Below are 17,859 nucleotides of genomic sequence, written 5' to 3'. Positions count from 1 at the left end.
ATCACTTTATTAAGTTAATTAGGTAGATTTGTTCTCTTTCTTAAAATAACAAATGGCCTAGGAATGTTATAATGTGAAAGTTAGTAACAAGGGTTCATGGAAATTGAGAATCCAATCGGTTTGATTATATATATATATATCTAACATTTAAACATAAGCAGAATCAACAAAATAATTAGGCCTGTTAGATTAAAAGCAAATATATGAGAATAAGATGAGATGTACAAGCACAAATTGCAACACTTTATATCAATGGTAATTAGAAGTAGAATTTGCACTAAATAAAAATAAAGAAAGTTTCTTCAAAAAAATATCTCTTTCCTTCATCAATTATTTTAGTTTCATATGCAATTCATCCTTTGGTATATGTATATGTGTTGTATTTGTGAAGAATAGTATTAATTCTATTTTTATTCTTTATTTTGAATTTGAATAGTCTGGATGAACATAAATTATACGCGGAAATTATAATCGACAGTAAACATTTTATAATTTGTGAATTCTTTTCAAGAGTTCAAGGGTATCTTAGATGGAGACTTCTCATGATATAATAAACAATTTGGGAAAAGTCCATAATATTATTAACAAAGATTTTGCGCAATCAGGGATGCGTTCGCGCACCCTGATTATATTTTTAAAAGCAAAAAATTCGGATTATGCGTACGCGCAATTTCGAGCGAATATTTAATAAAAATGAATTTCTTTGGAAAATATTAAATTTATTTCATAAAACCCGAGATGTGCGGTTCACTATTTAAAAAAAAAAGATGAATATTCTTGATTCGACGCAAATTTCGAAAAAAATTAATTTTTTTTTAAAAATAAAATATATTATCAAGATTATCGTGTACACGTGCGCGTGACACAAATCCGCATTTTTAAATTTATAACGCGGATATACGTACGCGTGATTCGATTCAAAGAAGGGCCCTTAATCACAAGCAGTGTAAATAAAAGCGGTAGTAAAAATCATGCAATAAGGATGCATTTAATAAAAGTCAAGATAATTAAGCCAATAATAAAAACAGTTGAGCGACCGTGCTAGAACCACGGAATTCGGAAATGCCTAACACCTTCTTCCGGATTAACAGAATTCCTTACTCAGGATTTCTGGTTCGCAGAATAATAAACAGAGTCATATTCTCCTCGATTCAGGGATTAAAAATTGGTGACTTGGGACGCCTTAAAATTCCCAGGTGGCGACTCTGAAATAATTAAATAAATCCCGTTTCGACTGTCCTTTAATTGGAGAAAACTCCCCATGCGCCCCTCGGGCGCGGTGAAAAGGAGGTGTGACAGCTCTGGCGACTCTGCTGGGGACAAAAGTAAACTGTAACCCAGAACCATTGGTTCAGGGTTTAAAGAATTCGAGCTTAAAATATCTGTGTTAATTGGCTTTATTTACTATATGATTTTCAACTGTTTATATGCTAATATGCTAAATGTTGCTTTTTACCGCTTTAATATTATTTGAATTGTGAATATATACAACTGCTACGAAACCCCCTTCTTTCTGAGTCTTCTGAATTTATGGTGTACACGTGCGCGTGACCCACCTTTCTGTTAAAGTCATACCAAATAAGACGGAGTTGGGACAAGTAACTAGGCCGGGCAGACTTTCGTGCTCCCGGTACGTTGCCCCCGCTTCGGCTCAAACTGTCCGTTTGGGTAAGCCAGGTTTAGAGCAATCAACCTCAGGTTTTACACTTAGAATAACTCAGCCATGTACCGGATCCCTAGTAGGAACGTCTATTTGCATCATACACATTTGGCCTTGGAGACTCAACACAGGGGTTGGGTCTGTCTAGGACAGGTGAACCCGAAATCAAAAAGACCATCCTGATGCATCCTACTTGCTACTTGTGCATTCATTTGCCTCGAACATGCTTGTTGACCAGCTTAAATGAAATCATGGTGAGAAGAGAGGAATAAAATGGGTTGTTTTAAAAATTTCAAAAAAAGAAAAATAGTTTTAAATTTTGAAATAAAGGTATTTAATAAATAAAAAATTTTCGAAAATGATTTTTTAGTATAAATTTTCAAAATGAATTTTGACTTTATTAAAATTAAATTTCAGATACAAAATGAGCACCACACAAAGCCCCTCATCCACGAGTACAGAAGAATTTCTATTTCAACTTCAAATGTGGTGGTATGATTTAGGCGAAGATGGTCAAAAATGGGTCGTCAAGCATTTGGGAAATCTCACGGACATTATGAAAGTTAAACCACGTGATGATCTGATTGCAGCGTTAGTAACTTTTTGGGACCCTGTTCACAATGTCTTTCGTTTCTCTGACTTCGAGCTTACTCCTACATTAGAGGAGATAGCTGGATATGCTGGTTTTGACGGAAGTCTAAGAAATCAAAGCTTGATATTCACAAAGGCTCCTTCGGTACATCGATTCTTCGGTCTTCTGAACATCAGCAGTCAAATCAGGAAAAGCAATGTCATCAATGGATGTTGTTCCTTCAACTTTTTGTATTCAAGGTTCGGAAAGTCAGATGGGTTCGAAATTCATGAGAAAGGCCTTACCAATAAGCAAAACAAAGACACTTGGCAGATTCACCGTCGCTTTGCTTTCATGGTGGCTTTTCTAGGAATCGTGATCTTCCCAAACAAAGAGCGAACAATTGATATTCGCACCGCAAAAATTGTGCAAATCCTCACCACCAAAGAAAATCACACCCTTGTCCCCATCATTCTATCAGACATTTATCGGGCTTTGACTTTATGTAAATCAGGAGCAAAGGTCTTCGAAGGATGCAAAATTTTGTTGCAAATGTGGGTGATGGAGCATCTCCAACAACAGCCCAAGATCATACAGTATGGGTCAAACAATGATAATTGCATCGAGAGCTATGAGGAAAGAACAAAAAATTATCAGGCTCCAGAAGGAATAGAAGCATGGGTATCTCATCTAAAGGCTTTAACGGCAAATCAAATTGACTGGACTCTGGGATGGCTCCCGATGAGGGAAGTAATACACATGTCAACCTCAAATAGTTATCTACTACTATTGGGATTGAGAAGCATTCATCCATATGCACCACTAAGAGTCCTAAGGCAACTAGGGAGATATCAAATAGTTCCTGATAATGAAGATTTGAGTGTGCAAGTAATCGAATTACACCCAGAAGCCACTATTCCCGAGGCTCTACTTCAACAGATGTGGAATGGGTGCCGATACTTGAAAAGTGATACTCAAGTCCCAGACACTACAAAGGGTGAGATAAATCCTGGATATGCAAGGTGGTTTGAAAAACGGTCTCGCGTGGATGATGTACCAGAGCCTGAGCTAAGAAGGCCAACAAAAAGACCCCATGTTCAAAACTTCAATGATAAAATCCAAGAGCGGTTGATCTGGGGAGAAAAGGAAAAAGGGTACAAAGCAACTATCCATGCCCTAAAAGAAAATCTGAGAAGCCTCAGTTTGGAGAAAGATTTGCAAGCACAAGAAGCCGAAGGCGAGAAGAAGAGTCTAGCTTGTGAGAATGAAAATCTTCATGCTCGATTCCAAAAAATGAAAAGAGTTTCTGAAACGCCAAAGAGGAGCTGGAAGGATCAAAAAACCATCGCCAATCTCTTTGAAAAAATGCAAGATTATGATTCCATTCTTGCGGAAAACGAAAGGGCATTGAGCAAAGCAAAAGAAAGGATCCAACAATTAAACGAGGAAGCCAGATCTAACAAAGAACGCCAAGATAGGCAATCCGAAAAAGACAAGGCACAATTCAAGAAGGAAAAAGACTATTGGATGCAATCAGAAGACCAGCTTCGTGCACAACTAGAAGAGGCGAGAAGATGCAACAGAGAACATCAACAAGTAGACCTCGACAAGGAAAGAGCGCAAGCAAGATTAGAGCAGGCCAGACTCCGAGCTCTATTAGAATCAGCTCTAGATCGGGAAAATCGTGTCAGAGATATAGCCACCACTCGTCAGAAGCAATTGCAGAACCAAGACCAACATCTCCAAGATTTCAGGGCACAAATCCACGACCTGGCGGTCTACACTTCTCAGAGTTACGTAAACTGTCAGGGAATGGATTATGAAAGGTTTACAGAACATGCACCCACTTTTTCCCGTCATCTAGAATTGGAATTGGAAAGAATGTATCGTACGCTGGGAGGTCATCCAGGTCAAGCTCCACATTGAACAAATAGTCTAATAATATACAACACAAGTGGAAAGTGGGCCACGTTGTGAAATGTTAAGAATTGTATCTTTTATTTTTATAAGTGTGTGTGTTTCAAGCCATTTTCTTAAAATTTTCAAATGTAATTCCATCTTTGTGTAATGAATAAAAGTGATTGCATTTAGTCCGAACTACGCAAGGTCTGATTCATGTAAGGGCATGATACGTAGGCAATCTCTAAGATTCTACCACCACGATAAAAGATATATATAATAAATAAAAGTGAATAACAATAAAAATTTCAAGAAAGCTGGGACGACACAAGCAGCCGAGCAAATGCATAATAGAAAGGGATTATTTGTCTAGGAACATTGCATCTCAACGTGTGATTATATATGTATTAAACTCTCAAAACTAACAAGTTTGTTCATTTTCAGAATTCAAGCAGTTAGTTTCTCTAAAGAGTATACTGGCATATTATCACTATCACACAAGATCAAAAGGACCAATACCCGAAAGTATGTCTATCCCAGATGTTGACACAGGTATGGAGCTAGAGGAGATGGATGTCGGGAAAATGAAAGAAGAGATGTTTAAACTCAAGCAACAAATGGCTGAGATGTACCAAGCCTGGTCTACAGAACAGTTACCCCCATCTCACCCAAATAACCCTGCTCCATCAATGACCCAAACTCAGGATAATATCACCACTGAATTATCCCCAAATTTCCCCATTTACCATCACTAACGAGGCACCACCTTTCAGACACCGCAGTCTCCACCTCCAAAACCTGTTCCATATTTTCCTCCACCTATGACTCCTGTTTTCGTAGCACCTCCCCCTACTACATTCCACAAATCTCCTAGTGAGCCTACATTCCAGGCCCAGGACAACCAATATTACCCCCGGAGCCCACCCTCAAAGCCTCCAAAATTCATTCAACCACTCCTCGTTTTGATCTCCCAACCAAAATTGACAAGCCAGCCAAAAATGCTGAGCAAGAAGAGATGTTCAGGAAGGTCAAGAGTCTAGAACAATCGTTCAGAGACATGCGAGGATTAGGTGGGCAAGTCAGTGTAGCATACAAAGATTTGTGCTTATTCCCCAATGTACAATTACCAGTTGGCTTCAAGATGCCCAAATTTGACCTATACAACGGGCACGGCGACCCAGTAGCCCACTTAAGGGGTTTCTGTAGCAAGATGCGAGGAGCTGGGGGAAAGGATGAATTATTGATGGCTTACTTCAGTCAAAGTTTAAGCGGATCAGCTTTGGAGTGGTATACACGCCAGGACCATGGGAGATGGTACACCTGGGATGACCTGGCACAGGCATTCGCATACCATTTCCAATACAATCTGGAAATCATCCCAGATCGATTATCTTTGACAAAATTTGAGAAGAAACACAATGAAAGTTTCAGAGAGTATGGTTTTCGGTGGAGAGAACAGGCAGCAAGAGTGGATCCTCCTATGAAGGAGAGCGAAATGGTAGACTACTTCCTCCAAGCCTTGGAACCGACTTACTATGCCCACTTGGTTTCAGCGGTTGGGAAATCATTCAACGAAGTAGTGAAGATGGGAGGTATGGTGGAAGAAGGCCTCAAGACAAATAAAATCATGAGCTATTCAGCAATTAAGGCAACTACTCAAGCTATTCAAGGCGGGGTAGGAGGAATCGGAAGAAAGAAGAGGGAGGAAGCAGCGGTAGTTGATTCAGGAATTTGGTCGGGACCCAGAGGTTCACCGCTTTACTATAATCAACAACGACCTCGCCAATCAGCTTACCACCATGATTCATCCCAACACTACTATCACCCTTCAGAGCCTCATTTTTCCATTAACCATGCTCAAGCATACAATCAGCCACCTGTTCACACCAATTGGCGTGCTCCTGTCACACCAAATACTTACCCACGAGCCTATCCCGGACCAGGTTTCAGGCCTAGGCCAGCATTCAGGGGAGAAAGGGAACAGAAAAAGAAAACTTACACTCCATTGGGAGAGTCTTACACTAGTCTGTTCCACAGGCTGAGACAGCTAGACATGCTGAGACCAATACAATCCAAACTACCCAATCCTCCTCCAAAGAATCTGGATTACACCATTAGCTGTGAATATTGCTCCGGTGCACCAGGCCATGATACGGAGAAATGCTGGCATTTGAAAAATGCAATACAAGAGCTGATTGATACTAATAAAATCGAGGTTCAAACCCCCGAAGCCCCAAATATCAATAGAAATCCAATGCCAGCCCATCAAGATGCTAATATGATAGAAATCATACAAGCTGATGGGGAGACAAAGAAGCCGTCACAAACTGTCATGATGATCAAGTATTTCCCTTTTGTTTCTTCTTTCAGTTCTAACAACGCGGCTTTAAATAACATGACATGCTTGCGGGCTTCATGCCCAGATCTGAACACACTGTTTAACTATGAAATGATGAACCAAGAACCGGAGTACGATGAAGAAGAGGCTTTTAGAGAAATAAATCGAGAATTGGAACAATTTGATAATAAACCTAAGCCGAACTTAAATGATACTGAACCGGTTAATTTGGGAAGTTCCGAAGAAATTAGGGAAACCAAGATAAGCATCCACGTAGACGAAAAAACTTGAGACACCTTAATCCAACTCTTGTTTGAGTTCAAAGATGTGTTTAGTTGGTAATATGACGACATGCCAGGACTGAGTGTTGATTTGGTGGTTCATAAGTTGCCTACTTACCTAGACTGTCCCCCAGTCTAGGAAAAGCAAAGAAAGTTTAAAACTGATATCAGTAACAAGATCAAAGAAGAGGTCACGAAGCAGTTGAAAGCGGGGGTGATTCGAGTGGTCCGGTACACCACATGGTTAGCTAATGTAGTCCTAGTGCCGAAGAAAGACGGGAAGACCCGGGTATGTATGGATTACAGATATTTAAACAAGGCAAGTCCCAAAGACAACTTCCCTTTGTCGATCATCCACATCCTTGTTGATAACTGCGCCAAGCATGAGATACAGTCCTTCGTGGATTGTTACGCAGGATATCACCAGGTGTTGATAGATGAAGAAGATGCAGAGAAGACAGCTTTTACCACACCTTGGGGTACATACTATTACAGAGTCATGCCATTTGGTCTCAAGAACGCCGGGGAAACCTATATGAGGGCCATGACAGCCATTTTTCCCGATATGATGCACCAAGAGATAGAGGTGTATGTGGACGATGTAATCATCAAATCCAAAACCCAAGACGGCCACGCTCGGGACTTGAGAAAGTTTTTTGAGCATCTGCGCAAATATGATTTGAAGTGTGCATTTCGGGTTCCATCTGGCAAACTTTTGGGATTCATCGTTAGTCGGAGGGGCATCGAGTTAGACCCAACAAAGATAAAGTCTATTCGAGATTTGCCTCCTCCGAAAACCAAGAAGGATGTTATGAGTTTGTTGGGTAGATTGAACTATATCATCCGGTTCATTGCCCAGTTGACGTCCACATGTGAACGCATATTCAAACTGCTGAAGAAAGACGCGGCAGTCAAGTGGACAGATGAATGTCAAGAAGCTTTTGATAAAATTAAGAAATATCTGTCAAATTCGCCAGTCTTGGTCCCACCTGAGCCGGGGAGGCCTTTGTTCTTGTACCTGACAATCTTGGAAAATTTTTTCGGCTGTGTCCTCGGGCAACACGACATGAATGGAAAGAGAGAGCATACTATTTACTATCTGAGCAAGAAATTCACCGGTTATGAAGCCAAGTACACTCTGTTGGAAAGGACATGCTGCGCTTTGACTTGGGTCGCTCAGAAGTTGAGACATTATTTGCAAGCCTATACCACTTACCTTATAACCAAGTTGGATCCTTTAAAATACATATTCCAGAAGCTAATGCCCATTGGGAGGCTAGCAAAGTGGCAGATCATTCTTACGGAATTCGACATAGTATATGTCACTCACACGACAATGAAAGCCTAGGCATTAGAAAATCACTTGGCTGAAAATCCGGTCAATGATTAATACCAACCTTTGAATAGTTACTTCCCGGACGAAGAGGTAAACTCAGTTGAGGCAATATCTGAAGACATCGACGCTTGGAAAATGTTCTTCGATGGAGCGGTAAACACAAAAGGTGTTGGAATTGGGGCAATCTTGATTTCGCCCACCGGTTAGCATTACCCGGCCACAGCTAGGCTTCGGTTTTTCTACACAAACAACACTGCCGAGTACGAAGCTTGCATTATGGGTATGAACATGGCAATTGACCAAGATGTGGAAGAACTGTTAATCATGGGAGACTCAGATTTGATTATCCGACAAACTCAAGGAGAATGGGAAACCCGAGACGTCAAGCTTATTCCTTATAGGCAATATGTGGAAGAACTTGGTAAGCAATTCAAGTCAATAGAGTTCAGGTACATTCCTCGTTGCCACAATGAACTAGCTGATGCGCTTGTCACTTTAGCCTCAAGGCTACCATACACGGGCAATGCCCACATTGACCCCTTGGAAATCCAAATCCGGGAAAGGCATGGTTATTGTAATATGGTTGAAACAGCACCAAATACCCAACCATGGTATCGTGACATAAAAAGGTTTTTGAAAATGCAAGAATACCCCGAGCAAGCCAGTGGAGACCAGAAGAGACCCATTAGGCAGCACGCAAGTGGTTTCTTTTTGAGTGGCGATGTCTTGTACAAGAGAACTCCGAACCTCAACTTGTTAAGATGTGTTGACGCAGAAGAGGCTGGAAGGATCATGCATGAGGTACACGCGGGAGTATGCGGGTCCCACATGAACGGGTATGTTTTAGCAAAGAAAATCCTTCGAGCTGGCTATTACTGGATAACCATGGACAAAGACTATTTCAGCTTTGTCCGGAAGTGTCATCAGTGTCAGGTGCACGGTGATTTGATTCATGAACCTCCCACAGAACTGTATCCCATGTCAGCACCTTGGCCATTTGTTGCTTGGGGTATGGACGTCATTAGGCCAATTGAGCCGAAAGCCTCAAATGGGCACAGATTCATACTAGTTTCCATTGACTACTTCACCAAATGGGTTGAAGCCATCACTCTCAAATCCGTCACCAAGAAAGCTGTGGTAGATTTTGTGCACTCCAATCTTATCTGTCGTTTTGGCATTCCTGCAAATTTTATCACAGACAATGCTGCAAAATTGAATAGTCATTTGATGGGAGAGATATGTGAACGATTCAAGATAACGCTCCGGAACTCTACACCTTATTGGCCCAAAGCCAATGGTGCCGTCGAAGCAGCAAACAAAAACATCAAAAAGATTTTGAGAAAGATGATTCAAAGTTCTAGGCAGTGGCATGAAAAGTTATCGTTTGCATTGTTGGGATATCGCACTACTGTGCGCACGTCAACTGGAGTCACACCGTATCATTTGGTTTATGGCACTGAAGCCGTAATACCCGCAGAGGTTGAAATCCCCTCTCTCCGGATCATTGTTGAAGCTGAAATTGAAGACAGTGAGTGGGTTAAAACCCATATGGAACAGTTAACCTTGATCAATGAAAAACGAATGGCCGCGCTCTGCCACGGGCAGTTGTACCAACAAAGAATGGCCCGTGCTTACACCAAGAAAGTGTGGCCTAGAAATTTTGAAGTAGGGCAACTCGTTTTAAGGCGTATCCTTCCCCATCACTAGGAAGCGAAAGGAAAATTTGCTCCTAATTGGAAGGGCACATACATCATTAGAAAGATATTTCCAAAAGGGGCATTGTATCTGGGCGATATCGAAGGGAATTATCCCGAAACAGCTGTAAATGCGGATGCAGTCAAAAGTTATTATGTTTAGCTTTCCTACAGTGACAACTTTGTCCGATTGGGATGACGAAAGCTTTCATTTTCGCTACCCAAACATTATCCACCCTTTTGCAAACCCATTTGAGCCGGTTACTTTTCTTTGATTACCCTCTTAGGAACCGTAAAGTGTTAAAAAAACTCAAAACAAAACAAAATGTTTACCTGAACTACGTTCAACTTGATTCTGAAAGGATACGTAGGTAGCCTCTCTATGGGGTTCAGTCACACCAAAATAAAAATCCAAATTTCCCCAAAAGTGAAATTGGGGGAGATGACATAGTGGTTCGGCAATAAGCCCACCAGAACGGTTCTAAAAATTTAATTCCATCCAGATTCTTTTTACCCAAACCTTGTCCAGGTCCTTCTAATCAATTGGCAAAGGCGTCAGGATTAGAAGACACTGTTGTTTGAATCTGATACAATCAAACTGAGAGAAATAAAATGAAAGAGTCTTATCGGTGAAACCTACGGGCACCATAAGGCAACGGTGAGCAGAGAAATTGAAACGAGAGAGCCCGTTTAGTGAAAACTCGTAAAGAGCATTATCGGGCGATGGTGAGAAGAGAAATGAGAGAGGTTGATTGGCGAAAACCCGCAAAGGGCGCCGTCGGTCGAAAAGAAGACGCTCTCACTACTGAAAGAGTCCTGGAAAGATTCCCTGGTTTTGAAACACGGGTCTCAATGAGTTTATGAGAAGTTGGAAAAGTTTTTACGGGTCGAGCATCCAGTCTAAGAAGCATGTCATGTCTATTTGAAGCCTGCATGCACCCCGGATAAGTCCTTCCTTCCTTCCCGAAAGGGATACTTCTCTTTAAATTCATTTTTTCTTGCCTTTTGTTTACTTTTTTCCTTGAATCCCTTTCGATCTAACTCTATTTCCGAAACTAATACAAAGAAACGGTGGCAAGATTGGCTTTACATGGCTCTGCCTAGTAAAAGCTAAAGAAAAGTACCCAGCCTCAGTGGGTGCATCAAGTTGATCCCGATTAGCCATGATGGCTGATACCTTGAAATCAAAGTTATTGAAAAAGAAAAGAAAGTCAAAGGCAAAAGTCCTAAAAATGGAATAAAGTGAAAGGGTCGAAGCCCCATGCGGGCGAGTCATCATAAAATCTTAAAAGTTGAGTCCTTCAGTTTGAAAGAGAGATCAAGCTCTAGAAAACCAGCAAGCAACAGAGGTTCTCACCAAAGTTGGGCCGAGATCGAGTAATCAAAACCATCAAGGCAACAAAACCAACCGCCGTTTTAAACTAACAATTGTTCTTTGTTTATAATTGAAACAGGTGCAGCCCAAGGCAACCGAGCAAAAGAAGGTGCAGCCAAAAGAAAAGCTACGCAAAAGTTAGAAACAGCTTTGCAGTAACAATCAATCTGAAAGGGAAGCTTTCTTCCAAAATTCCTTCTGGCACCTTATTGACATAAAATGAGATGAAAAGGAAAATGAAAAATAAAGAAGAAGAAGAAGAAAATCCAAACAAAAATGATAGCTTAGATTCCCACCCTCAATCTTTTACGCTATTTTGCCAACATAAGGGCTCTAATCCTTGAGTTGAGCCTTTTTAGACATAGGGTCTCCATTCCCTAGTAACCTTTTTGCCAACATTAGAGCTCCAATACCAGAGTTGAGATTTTTAGACATAGGGCCTCCATTCCCTACACACTTTTTTGCAAAAATTAGGGCTCCAATCTCTGAGTTGAGCTTTTTAGACATAGGGCCTCCATTCCCTAGTCGCTTTTTGCCAACATTAGGGCTCCAATCCCTGAGTCTCCATTCCCTAGTCGCCTTTTTCCAACATTATGGCTCCAATCCTTGAGTTGAGCCTTTTTAGACATAGGGCCTCCATTCCCTAGTCGCCTTTTTCCAACATTAGGGCTCCAATCCCTGAGTTGAGCCTTTGAGACATAGCGCCTCCATTCCCTAGTCGCCTTTTGTCATCATTAGGGCTCCAATACCTGAGTTGAGCCTTTTTAGACATAGGGCCTCCATTCCCTAGTCGCTTTTTCTGCCAATATTAGGGCTCCAATCCCTGAGTTGAGATTTTTAGACATAGAGCCTCCATTCCCTAGTCTCCATTTGCCAACATTAGGGCTCCAATCCCTGAGTTGAGCCTTTTAGACATAGGGCCTCCATTTCCTAGTCGCCTGTTGCCAACATTAGGGCTCCAATCCTTAAGTTGAACCTTTTTAGACATAGGGCCTCCATTCCCTAGGCGACTTTTGCCAACATTAGGGCTCCAATCCCCGAGTTGAGCCTTTTAGACATAGGGCCTCCATTCCATAGTCGCCTTTTGCCAGCATTAGGGCTCCAATCTCTGAGTTGAGTCTTTTTAGACATAGGGCCTCATTTCCCTAGTCGTTTTTTCTGCCAACATTAGGGCTCTAATCCCTTAGTTGAGCCTTTTAGACATAGGGCCTCCATTCCCTAGGCGCCTTTTTTTACCAACATTAGGGATTCAATTCCTGAGTTGAGATTTTTAGACATAGGGCCTTCATTCCCTAGTCTCCATTTGTCAACATTAGGGCTCCAATCCCTGAGTTGAGCCTTTTAGACATAGGGCCTCCATTCTCTAGTCGCCTTTTGCCAACATTAGGGCTCCAATCCCTAAGTTGAGCTTTTTAGACATAGAGCCTCCATTCCCTTGTCACCTTTTGCCAACATTAGGGCTCCAATCCCCGAGTTGAGCCTTTTAGACATAGGGCCTCCATTCCCTAGTCGCCTTTTGCCAGCATTAGGGCTCCAATCTTTGAGTTGAGTCTTTTTAGACATAGGGACTCCTTTCCCTAGTCGTTTGTTCTGCCAACATTAGGGCTTTAATCCCTTAGTTGAGCCTTTTAGACATAGGGTCTCCATTCCCTAGGAACCTTTTTTTACCAACATTAGGGATTTAATTCTTGAGTTGAGATTTTTAGACATAGGGACTCCATTCCCTAGTCTCCATTTGTCAACATTAGGGCTCCAATCCCTGAGTTGAGCCTTTTAGACATAGGGTCGCCATTCTCTAGTCGCCTTTTGCCAACATTAGGGCTCCAATCCCTAAGTTGAGCTTTTTAGACATAGAGCCTCCATTCCCTTGTCACCTTTTGCCAACATTAGGGCTCCAATCCCTGAGTTGAGCCTTTTTAGACATAAGGCCTCCATTCCCTAGTCGCCTTTTGCCAACATTAGGGCTCCAATCCCTGAGCTGAGCTTTTTATACATAGGGCATCCATTCCCTAGTCGTCTTTTGCCAACACTAGGGGCCCAATACCTGAGTTGAGCCTTTTAGACATAGGGCCTCCATTCCCTAGTCGCCTTTTGCCAACATTAGGGCTCCAATCCCTGAGTTGAGCTTTTTAGACATAAGGCCTCCATTCCCTAGTCGATTTTTCCATCATTAGGGCTCCAATCCTTGAGTTGAGCTTTTTAGGCACAAGGCCTCCATTCCCTAGTCGCCTTTTGCCAACATTAGGGATCCAATCCCTAAGTTGAGCTTTTTAGACATAGGGCCTCCATTCCCTAGTCACCTTTTGCCAACTTTAGGGCTCCAATCCCTGAGTTGAGCCTTTTTAGACATAGGGCCTCCATTCTCTAGTCGCCTTCTGCCAACATTAGGGCTCCAATCCCTAAGTTGAGCTTTTTAGAGATAGGGCCTCCATTCCCTAGTCACCTTTTGCCAATATTAGGGCTCCAATCCCTGAGTTGAGCCTTTTTAGATATAGGGCCTCCATTCCCTTGTCGCCTTTTGCCAACATTAGGGTTCCAATTCCTGAGTTGAGCTTTTTAGACATAGGGCATCCATTCCCTAGTCGTCTTCTACCAACATTAGGGGTTCAATCCCTGAGTTGAGCTTTTTAGACATAGGACATCCATTCCCTAGTTGCCTTTTGCCAACATTAGGGGCTCAATCCCTGAGTTGATCCTTTTAGACATAGGGTCTCCATTCCCTAGTCGTCTTTTGCCAATATTAGGGCTCCAATCCCTGAGTTGAGCTTTTTATACATAGGGCCTCCATTCCCTAGTCACCTTTTGCCAAGTTTAGGGCTCCAATCCCTGAGTTGAGCCTTTTTAGACATAGGGCCTCCATTCCCTAGTCGTCGTTTGCCAACATTAGGGATCCAATCCCTGAGTTGAGCCTTTTAGACATAGGGCCTCCATTCCCTAGTCGCCTTTTGCCAACATTAGGGCTCCAATCCTTGAGTTGAGCTTTTTATACATAGGGTCTCCATTCTCTAGTCACCTTTTGCCAACTTTAGGGCTCCAATCCCTGAGTTGAGCCTTTTAGACATAGGGCCTCCATTCCCTAGTCGCCTTTTGCCAACATTAGGGATCCAATCCCTGAGTTGAGCCTTTTTAGACATAGGGCCTCCATTCCCTAGTCGCCTTTTGCCAACATTAGGGCTTCAATCCTTGAGTTGAGCTTTTTAGACATAGGGCCTCCATTCCCTAGTCGCCTTTTGCCAACATTAGGGGTCCAATCCCTGAGTTGAGCCTTTTAGGCATAGGGCATCTATTCTCTAGTCGCCTTTTGCCAACATTAGGGGTCCAATCCCTGAGTTGAGCCTTTTAGACATATGGCCTCCATTCCCTAGTTGCCTTTTTCCAACTTTAGGGCTCCAATCCCTGAGTTGAGCCTTTTTAGACATAGGACCTCCATTCCCTAGTCGTTTTTTGCCAATATTAGGGATCCAATCCCTGAGTTGAACTTTTTAGACATAGGGCCTCCATTCCCTAGTCGCTTTTTGCCAATATTAGGGCTCCAATCCCTGAGTTGAGCCTATTTAAATATAGGGCCTCCATTGAATAGTCACCTTTTGCTAACCTTAGGGCTCCAATCGCTGAATTGAGCCTTTTAGACATAGGGCCTCCATTCCCTAGTCGCCCGTTGCAACCATTAGGGCTTCAATCCTTGAGTTGAGCCATTTTAAACATAGGGCCTTCATTCCCTAGTCGCCTTTTGCCAACATTAGGGCTCCAATCCTTGAGTTGAGTCTTTTAGACATAGGGCCTCCATTCCCTAGTCGCCTTTTGCCAGCATTAGGGCTCCAATCCCTGAGTTGAGCCTTTTTAGACATAGGGCCTCCTTTCCCTAGTCGCTTTTTCTACCAACATTAGGGCTCTAATCCCGGAGTTGGGCCTTTTTAGACATAGGGCCTCCATTCCCTAGTCTCCTTTTGCCAGCATTAGGTCTCCAATCCCTGAGTTGAGCTTTTTAGACAAAGGGTCTCCATTCCATAGTCCCCTTTTGCCAACTTTAGGGCTCCAATCCCTGAGTTGAGCCTTTTTAGACATAGGGCCTCCATTCCTTAGTCGCCTTTTGCCAATATTAAGGCTCCAATCCCTGAGTTGAGCTTTTTAGACATAGGGCCTCCATTCCCTAGTCGCCTTTTGCCAGCATTAGGGCTCCAATCCCTGAGTTGAGCCTTTTTAGACATAGGGCCTCCATTCCCTAGTCATTTTTTCTACCAATATTAGGGCTCCAATCCCTGAGTTGAGCCTTTTAGACATAGGGCCTCCATTCCCTAGGCGCCTTTTTTTACCAACATTAGGGCTTCAATCCTTGAGTTGAGATTTTTTGTCAAAGGGCCTCCATTCCCTAGTCTCCATTTGCCAACATTAGGGATCCAATCCCTGAGTTGAGCCTTTTAGACATAGGGCCTCCATTCCCTAGTCGCCTGTTGCCAACATTAGGGCTCCAATCCTTGAGTTGAGCATTTTTAGACATAGGGTCTTCATTCCCTTTTCGCCTTTTGCCAATATTAGGGCTCCAATCCCTGAGTTGAGCCTTTTTAGACATAGGGCCTCCATTCCCTAGTCGTTTTTTCTGCCAATATTAGGGCTCCAATCCCTGAGTTGAGCCTTTTAGACATAGGGCCTCCATTCCCTAGGCGCCTTTTCTTTACCAACATTAGGGCTCCAATCCCTGAGTTGAGATTTTTAGACATAGAGCCTCCATCCCCTAGTCTCCATTTGCAAACATTAGGGCTCCAATCTTTGAGTTGAGCCTTTTAGACATAGGGCCTCCATTCCCAAGTCGCCTTTTGCCAACATTAGGGGCCCAATCCCTGAGTTGATCCTTTTTAGACATAGGGCCTTCATTCCCTAGTCGCCTTTTGCCAGCATTAGGGCTCCAATCCCTGAGTTGAGCCTTTTTTAGACATAGGGCCTTCTTTCGCTAGTCGCTTTTTCTACCAACATTAGGGCTCTAATCCCGGAGTTGAGCCTTTTTAGACATAGGGCCTCCATTCCCTAGTCGCCTTTTGCCAGCATTAGGTCTCCAATCCCTGAGTTGAGCTTTTTAGACATAGGGTCTCTATTCCATAGTCCCCTATTGCCAACTTTAGGGCTCCAATCCCTGAGTTGAGCCTTTTTAGACATAGGGCCTCCATTCCTTAGTCGCCTTTTGCCAATATTAGGGCTCCAATCCCTGAGTTGAGCTTTTTAGACATAGGGCCTCCATTCCCTAGTCGCCTTTTGCCAGCATTAGGGCTCCAATCCCTGAGTTGAGCCTTTTTAGACATAGGGCCTCCATTCCCTTGTCATTTTTTCTACCAATATTAGGGATCCAATCCCTGAGTTGAGCCTTTTAGACATAGGGCCTCCATTCCCTAGGCGCCTTTTTTTACCAACATTAGGGCTTCAATCCTTGAGTTGAGATTTTTTGTCAAAGGGCCTCCATTCCCTAGTCTCCATTTGCCAACATTAGGGATCCAATCCCTGAGTTGAGCCTTTTAGACATAGGGCCTCCATTCCCTAGTCGCCTGTTGCCAACATTAGGGCTCCAATCCTTCAGTTGAGCCTTTTTAGACATACGGTCTTCATTCCCTTTTCGCCTTTTGCCAACATTAGGGCTCCAATCCCTGAGTTGAGCATTTTTAGACATAGGGCCTCCCTTCCCTAGTCGTTTTTTCTGCCAATATTAGGGCTCCAATCCCTGAGTTGAGCCTTTTAGACATAGGGCCTCCATTCCCTAGGCGCCTTTTCTTTACCAACATTAGGGCTCCAATCCCTGAGTTGAGATTTTTAGACATAGGGCCTCCATCCCCTAGTCTCCATTTGCCATCATTAGGGCTCCAATCTCTGAGTTGAGCCTTTTAGACATAGGGCCTTCATTCCCTAGTCGCCTTTTGCCAGCATTAGGGCTCCAATCCCTGAGTTGAGCCTTTTTAGACATAGGGCCTCCATTCCCTAGTCGTTTTTTCTGCCAATATTAGGGCTCCAATCCCTGAGTTGAGCCTTTTAGACATAGGGCCTCCATTCCCTAGGCGCCTTTTCTTTACCAACATTAGGGCTCCAATCCCTGAGTTGAGATTTTTAGACATAGAGCCTCCATCCCCTAGTCTCCATTTGCAAACATTAGGGCTCCAATCTCTGAGTTGAGCCTTTTAGACATAGGGCCTCCATTCCCTAGTCGCCCGTTGCAACCATTAGGGCTTCAATCCTTGAGTTGAGCCATTTTAAACATAGGGCCTTCATTCCCTAGTCGCCTTTTGCCAACATTAGGGCTCCAATCCTTGAGTTGAGTCTTTTAGACATAGGGCCTCCATTCCCTAGTCGCCTTTTGCCAGCATTAGGGCTCCAATCCCTGAGTTGAGCCTTTTTAGACATAGGGCCTCCTTTCCCTAGTCGCTTTTTCTACCAACATTAGGGCTCTAATCCCGGAGTTGGGCATTTTTAGACATAGGGCCTCCATTCCCTAGTCGCCTTTTGCCAGCATTAGGTCTCCAATCCCTGAGTTGAGCTTTTTAGACAAAGGGTCTCCATTCCATAGTCCCCTTTTGCCAACTTTAGGGCTCCAATCCCTGAGTTGAGCCTTTTTAGACATAGGGCCTCCATTCCTTAGTCGCCATTTGCCAATATTAAGGCTCCAATCCCTGAGTTGAGCTTTTTAGACATAGGGCCTCCATTCCCTAGTCGCCTTTTGCCAGCATT

The sequence above is a fragment of the Nicotiana sylvestris genome, chromosome 12 (genome assembly GCF_000393655.2).
Source record: "Nicotiana sylvestris chromosome 12, ASM39365v2, whole genome shotgun sequence".
NCBI classification, from domain to species: Eukaryota; Viridiplantae; Streptophyta; class Magnoliopsida; order Solanales; family Solanaceae; genus Nicotiana; species Nicotiana sylvestris.
The sequence above is the reverse complement of the archived record's forward strand: the minus strand, read 5'-3'. Positions refer to the sequence as shown.